Genomic DNA, 8,049 nt, shown 5'->3' on the forward strand with positions numbered 1-8,049 from the left:
AGATCCTAGGTAATGGTGGATGGTGGACCGGAGGAGGGAGGTTAGTCGGACGAGGGCCACCCTTAAGGAACTAGGGTGATTAGCCGGACGAGGGAGGTTAGAAGCGGCGTTGCCGGGGATTGAGAGAACGGGAGCGAAGAAGACGAAGGAGGCAAGGCAAAACTCAATCTCAATAATCAATGATAATTTTGGTTGCCCTACACATCCTTTTATAGGCTAACCAACAACTCACATTAACCCTAAAACACAATTTTCGCCGACCGCGTTCGAACGCACCGAGTTCGCTCTTCAGGATTTGCGAACGCGATGCAGGCGTTCGAACGCGCAATCGAACGCGCCTGTCGGTTTTTGCGAACGCGATGCAGGCGTTCACAGTGCGTTCGAACGCACCACGTTCGAACGCACAATACATTCTCTTCACCACGTTCACAACCCCGTTCACAAACCGCGTTCGAACTCACTCCACCCGCGTTCGAACGCAACTTACAGAAAACTTATTTTAATGGAAATTAAACATTAAAACATGAAATAAAAACACTCCTAAAGTGAATCCATGCTCGAGACGACGTCGGTGAAGTCCAAATCGTATCAATCCAACACGCTTCCGCAACCTTGTCCTCAAGGTTTGAAATTTGGGAAGCGATCTTTGAACTCTGACTCAAGCTCCTTCATGGTATGATCTTCTGCATTGGTTCCCCATATATCTGAAGATATAGGAAATGTTGGTGCTGAGAAAGAGGCAAGCTCACTTGTGTCAGGTTGGCGCAAAAGGGCATCAGCCGCTCGATTCTCGATAAGCAAGTTCCAAGTCAAGCTCGGTCCGATCCGTCGCCGCGAGTCTTTCGTAGGCACACAAGATAGGGGTAGTGCGACCATAACCGCCTCAAAGGGGTTCATCCTTAGTCGAGCTTGGATACTCGTACTCCAACTAGTCCAAGGTGAAATTCGGGTCCATCTACATTGAGTCCACTTGGTCTCGGGTGGTCGAACCAAATGACTCAATGTCAGTTCAGCAATAGAAATCTGGTGCATCCGATTGCGCTCGGGAGGTCGAGTTAGATGCAGTTGGTGGATCTAGATTAGGTTCTCCTAGTGACTCAAGTTAGGTTCAGCTAGCCAAACTGATTGTTGGTTGTGCTCATAATCATTCTGCCCACTCCATGGATTAGGATCCGAGTCAAATGTATCCTGGTATAAGCAAACTCGTCTTAAGTCAAGTAGAGGGTTTCTGATCATGTCCCTTATTTGACTTAACTGAGTCCCGAAGTCCAGAGATGACTCCCCTTGACTTGACCCCTTTGGCTCTTAGGTCCAACCCAACTAATGTCTAGCAATTCCACCTGGTCAAGCCCAACAATGTAGCCTTCTTGAAATTCTAACCACTTAGAGTCTTCAAAAAAATTTGAAATCCCTAATCTTTCTCTCTTAGTTCCATCTCCATTAGCCATTGCCATAGGAGTTGCCTTAGCACGTGGCAGCCTTGGGCCGAGTAGTGACCACCTCCGGTAGTTGCTTAAGTAGGGTTCCCAACGGTGTGGCGGTAGTCGGCGGCGATGGAAGGCCGAAGTTGGCCCAAAAATAAAATCTTTAGGTCCTTCTCTCCCCATTGCAGCCATGGCGGGAGCCTTTGGTCATCCGGAATACTACAATAGTTGGGTGAGGCCCCTCTTGGGGTGGCGACGGTTGACTCGCTGTGGAAGGCCGAGGTTGACAAAAACAAAATCTTCATCTCCTTCTTCATTTTGTCGTAGCCATGGCAGGGAGTTTTCGATCGTTTGGGTGAGAAAATCGTTAGCCCACAAGGTCTTTACGAGGCTGTCAGAGGCTGGTGCTGCCATGGTTGGAATATTGCAGCCTTCTCCTTCGAGTTGTAGCTCGGCAGGGAGCTGCAACGTCATCGCCGGTGATGGCACTATCGCGATCGACTGTCGATTGACCGAGGAGAATGGTGGAAGGTCACTAGAGGCCATACATGATTTCTTCATAGTTGCCGACTCGCCGTGGTTGCAAATGAAGGTGGTGTAAGGCGGCCCAAGTGCTGGAACTTGCAGTTCTGGATCATCTCCCTCACCACTGATGAGGATTCCTGATGAGGAATATCCAGCGGCCACGTGTGGTCTTCCTCCATTCAATAGTGGTTCGCATGGTTGTCGACTCGTCGAAGAACTCCTTTCTGACATCAAAAGAACATTTCCATCCGTCAAGCTTGCCAAAGGAAATTGCTGCCTTGAAGCTAGACTCTTCGCCGTTTCTGCAGGGATCGGGAATGGTGTAGCCAGCCCTTCACAGTTTGTCGACGAGGTCTCCGGTGCATGGGAAGATGTGGAGGTTCCGAGGGCTGCTACAATGGTTGAGGATCCCATTGTAGCCGACAGCCGTTTGTTGCAGCTAACCATGGGTCGAGGTGTAGAAGCTCGATCTTGCCTGATAGCCGAATCTCCCCAACTTTTGTGATGAATGGGGAGGCCGTGGAGGATGTTGGGTATGTTGCGAGAGGGTTCCCCATGCTGCCTTGTGATTGCCCCCGCTTGTTGAAGAAGGTTTCGGCCACGCTCGTATTTCCCACAGCATCTCCATCTTCATTTGATTATTGATGGCCATCTGTCTGGAAAGAGACCCCAACACGGCTTGAACGCTAGGTTCTTCCGTATTCTAATTAGATCGGGCGGTTCCACGGGTGGAAGTCCTTGCAATCATTTCTCCCTCCTCTATTGGGAGAATCTCTTCTTCATCATCTCGCCATGCAACCATGGATCTGGTTGTCGTCATTGGAAGCGCTTGTCCGAGGAAAGGTGGCTCTGATACCAAGCTTGATACGATCACACCTCTGGCTATGGAGCTATGATACCAGCTTGATACGATCTCGCCTTTTTGGTGAAGGGTCGATCTCTTCCAATTCTTGATCTAGACTAGATCTGGCACGGAACTTTGAAATACGATCCCGAAATATTCCGCCGTCGGATAGACGTGAAATTTTAATATATTGTAGGCCCGGAAAAGAGCTTTCCAACAAATCAAGTTTCAGGCGAATCGGTTGGGGATCTCGAGATATTGTTCATTTTAGTGGATGAACGTCAGGATGCTCTATTTTGGATCCGTGGATGGAGGCACGAGATCCTAGGTAATGGTGGATGGTGGACCGGCGTTAATGTGGTGGCACCGGTGAAAAGTGTTGGTGGAAGGGTTGTGGTAGATGGAAGGATTAGGGCAAGTGTTGGATAGATTGGACGAAGGGGGAGAAGAGGGCCACCCCTAAGGGACTAGGGTGATTAGCCGGACGAGGGAGGTTAGAAGCGGCGTCGCCGGGGATTGAGAGAACGGGAGCGAAGAAGACGAAGGAGGCAAGGCAAAACTCAATCTCAATAATCAATGATAATTTTGGTTGCCCTACACATCCTTTTATAGGCTAACCAACAACTCACATTAACCCTAAAACACAATTTTCGCCGATCGTATTCGAACTCGCCCGACCGCGTTCGAACGCACCGAGTTCGTTCTTCTGGATTTGCGAACGCGATGCAGGCGTTCGAACGCGCAATCAAACGCGCCTGTCGGTTTTTGCGAACACGATGCAAGCGTTCACAGTGCGTTCGAACGCAGCGCGTTCGAACGCACAGTACATTCTCTTCACCACGTTCACAACCTCGTTCACAAACCGCGTTCGAACTCACTCCACCCGCGTTCGAACGCGACTTACAAAAAACTTATTTTAATAGAAATTAAACACTAAAACATGAAATAAAAACACTCCTAAAGTGAATCCATGCTCGAGACGACGTCGGTGAAGTCCGAATCGTATCAAGATCCTGCACTTGAGTACAAAGCTGATCGAAATGGTCCGAGTTCTGAGGTAACTCCCCCTCAGTCGGAGATGAGTCATCGGCAGAGCTATCATCAGAACTGTCAAGGTGCGATGACCGACCAGCGGCGAAAGAGGATGGTTTGAGAGGGGACGACTGGTCGTGAGCTTGACTCCGCTTAAGAGTTATCCGATCCAATGATTTCTGCGAAGTAAGAGAAGGTTCCGAAGCATCGACTCGCACCCCACATTGAGTGCACAGATTTGTAAGAAAAATGCCAAATGGTAATCCCTCGCGAGGTGCTTCTTTCTGTGCAGCTGAGAGAATCGAATCATAGATCACGGCAGCTAAGTCAATAGAGACACCCGATAACATGGTATGAAGAAGGAACGCACGATCGAGACTAATGCTGGAATGTCGAGACTTGGGGGTAACATTGTACAGACAAAAGAGGTGAAGCATGCGAGCCACAGATGTCAGCTTTGCATGCGGCATCATGTTACCTTTCCAACGTTCCCCTTTGATCAGGACAGTACCGGCATATTCATTGACATCAGGAAGTGGAGCAGACGTTGGATACTGGAACTCACCATCAGGAAGACGAAGTTCAGCACGAATAACATCAGAATCCAGGTAGATAGATACACCACGAATAGTAGAACGTATACAGTGATCGAAAATCGTGGCATTACTAAAGAATTCCCGAACAATTTCCACATAAGCAGTCCCGCACATCCAACACACTAATAACCATCCTCGTTCAATAAAGATCTGTTCAATCCCCAATTCAGAAAAATCAGATATAACCACGGGTCTTTCACAGATAATAGGACGGGTGTCAAAATTATGTTTGTAGCGACCCGCAGCCGCTGTTGAAGAAAACTTGGGAGCCGAGGATGGCGATGAAGGTGGCCTTGGTTTCTTGGTCACTGTCGCTTTTTTAGGAATTCTTGAAAAGAAAACACGTTGCAATATTCAATACATGCCCAAAGCAACCAAAAAATAGCAAGAATTCGAAAAAAAACTCGTAGAAACCATGAAGCCCCAAAAGGAAAAACATCTTTCACTTGAAAAACGCTAAGATATCACGTTCAATCTCACAAGAACCATCAAGAGTTTGACATTAACGTGATCAAAAGTTGAGAACGCACAAAATCACTCAAGATCAAGCATGTTTATTGAATAAAAAACTAGGAAAATAATGGATGATCATACCTTGCAAATGTGGGGAGAAACTCAAAAATTTTGTGGAAAGACACTAGATCCGGAGGAGATCTACCCCCAAAAAGGATTTGAAGTGAAAAATTCGATGAAAAACACCAAGATCTTGAAGATTTGAGAAAGGGAAAATGAAGGGTTTTTAGGGTTTGGAAAATGGAAGATGAAACCCTTGGGTTCGGACGCAGTATTTAAAGAACCCACGAGTGCGTTCGAACGACTTTTTTTTTTTTTTATAAACTAAAAGCAAGTTAAAAATCATTTTGGAGATGCACTTATAGAATTCCAAAATATATTCAAGACATAGAATATGACAATCAAATGAAATAAGTCATACAAGATCAATCAAATCATCAAAAGCATATTATAATCAATTCGAATGCATCACTCAAAATTACATTAATCTTGATTGATCATAACAATATGCATATGCAAGATGAGCATTAATAACATGAACCAATCTTCTTAAACAAACTTTACTATATAAACAATGATGCAACACAGTAGTCAAACCGACTTAGTATGGAAATTTTGCACTTTTCGACTTATTCTCCATAGCACAACAGGAATTTTTCCTGCATTTTTTTTTTTTTACTGAAACATATATGTGCAATGATGTCTTTCACACATGAGTAGGTAGCCCTTTTCTTGTAGTACAAATCAAGCGATGTGCAAGAAGAAATTCACATATATTTTTTTTTAATTTGCAAATAATGTACTGAGTCAAACTGGACTCGAAACAAAACGGCTTTCACACTAACTCATTGTAGCCCTTTTCATTGATCTTTTATAAAAATATATTTGATAACTAAGCATGAGGTCAAACTGTGCAAATCAAAGTTAATAGAGAGCTATTTAAAAAAATATATTCATGATATCATGCTCACACAAGAATACACATACGTTATGAGTGCATTAAACATTTATAATTATTGAAGTCGAGGGAGCGACAAAATTAAAATTGAAACAATATACTACAAGATGAGAAAATTGACTATAATAACTCATAATAAAAAAAATCATATTTTTATGTCAAGAGTATATTATTGAATCTAGGAGTGCATCATTTTTTTTTTTATGACACAAACTCTCGACAAATCTGAAACTAAAACCAAAGAAAATTTCAGAGAAAAAGAAAACCTAAAAAAAACGAAACGATAAGAAACTCGCAAACTAAAAAGAACTCAAATCCCAATAAAATTAGTCCAAAGCACAAATCCCTAAAGAAGTACGAAGATACTCAAATCTCTGTAAATCCAAAGGTTTGTAAACAAATCACCCAACTGTTTCTCCGTCTCAACATGTTCTAGTGCTATTGTTTTGTCTTCAACTAACTCGCATATAAAATGATGTCGGATATCAATATGTTTTGTACGCGAGTGTTGAACAGGATTTTTTGATATATTAATAGCACTCATGTTGTCACAATAAAGCACCATAGTATCTTGTTCAATGCCATAATCCTTGACCATCTGTTTCATCCATAATAACTGAGAACAACAACTCCCTGCTGCAATGTACTCGGCCTCCGCAAAGAGATAAAGATATCGAGTTTTGTTTCTTGCGTGCCAAGCAACCAGATTGTTTCCAACATAAAAACATCCACCTGAAGTACTTTTTCTATCATCACATGAACTCCGCCGAATCGAATCCGTGTATCCCGATATGATAGCACCCGAGTCATACGTAAACCAGATACCTAAATCAACTGTGCCACTGACATATTTTATGATACGTTTCACAGCAAACAAATGTGACTCCTTAGGTTCAGACTGAAACCTAGCACACATACCAACAGTAAATGCAATGTCAGGTCTACTAGCAGTTAAGTACAAAAGACTACAAATCATGCTCCTATACAGTGTCTGATCGACACTTTTTCCTGTAATATCCTTACCTAGTTTGGTAGTTGTACTCATAGGAGTTCTAACATGTTTTGCATTTTCTAAACCGAATTTAGTCACTAGATCCTTAGCATACTTGGTTTGAGCGATAAATATCCCTCTTTCCAACCGAGTAATTTGAAGTCCCAAAAAGAACTTCAACTCACCCATCATGCTCATCTCAAAATGACTATGCATGAGATCAGCAAACTCCTTAGCTAACGATCGACTCGTTGCCCCGAAGACAATGTCATCCACATATATTTGTGCCACAACTAAACTCTTGTTCGACCGTCTAATGAACAATGTCTTGTCCACTCCCCCTCGAGTGAACCCCGCATCCACTAAAAAAGTGGTCAACTTCTCATACCAAGCTCTTGGAGCTTGTTTTTGATCTTCAAACCCTTTCGGTTGTTCTACATAAACATCTTCATTCAGAGTACCATTCGAGAAAGCACTTTTCACATCCATTTGAAATAATTTAAATTTTAAGTGACAAACAATAGCAAGCAGTATATGAATAGATTCTAATCTAGCAACAGGAGCAAATATCTCATCAAAATCTATACCCTCAACCTGAGTATATTCCTGTGCTATGAGTCTAGCTTTATTTCGAACTATATTGCCATGTTCATCACTTTTATTCTTGTAAATCCATTTCGTTCTAATGACGTTCACATTCTTAGGTCTAGGAACTAAATACCAAACATCATTCCTAGAAAATTGTTCTAATTCCTCATGCATAGCATTAACCCAAGAATCGTGTAACAATGCTTCCTTCACATTTTTAGGTTCAAAAGAAGATGTATAACAAGTAAATGATACCTCACTTTGGATTTGTTGTCTTGTCTTAATTGGTTCATTTACGTCTCCGATCACTTTTGACAGTGGGTGATCTGATTTCACTCTGGCAGATGGTTCCGGTACGTTGCAGTCATCTTTGTTCATTTTAACTTTTCCTCGCCTTGATTCTCAATTTCTAGATCAAGCTGCTTTCCTATTTCTTCGTCATATGTATCTGCAAAAACAGAAATAGGAGTAGCATCAGTTAAATCAGTAGTGAATTCATCTATCATAACATTAGCAGATTCCATAACCGTAAAAGTGTCAAGATTAAATACTCTATAGGCTCTGCTATTATTCGAATA

Source organism: Typha latifolia, chromosome 5 (genome assembly GCF_019914945.1).
Source record: "Typha latifolia isolate L0001 chromosome 5, TyphaL0001v2, whole genome shotgun sequence".
Lineage (NCBI taxonomy): Eukaryota > Viridiplantae > Streptophyta > Magnoliopsida > Poales > Typhaceae > Typha > Typha latifolia.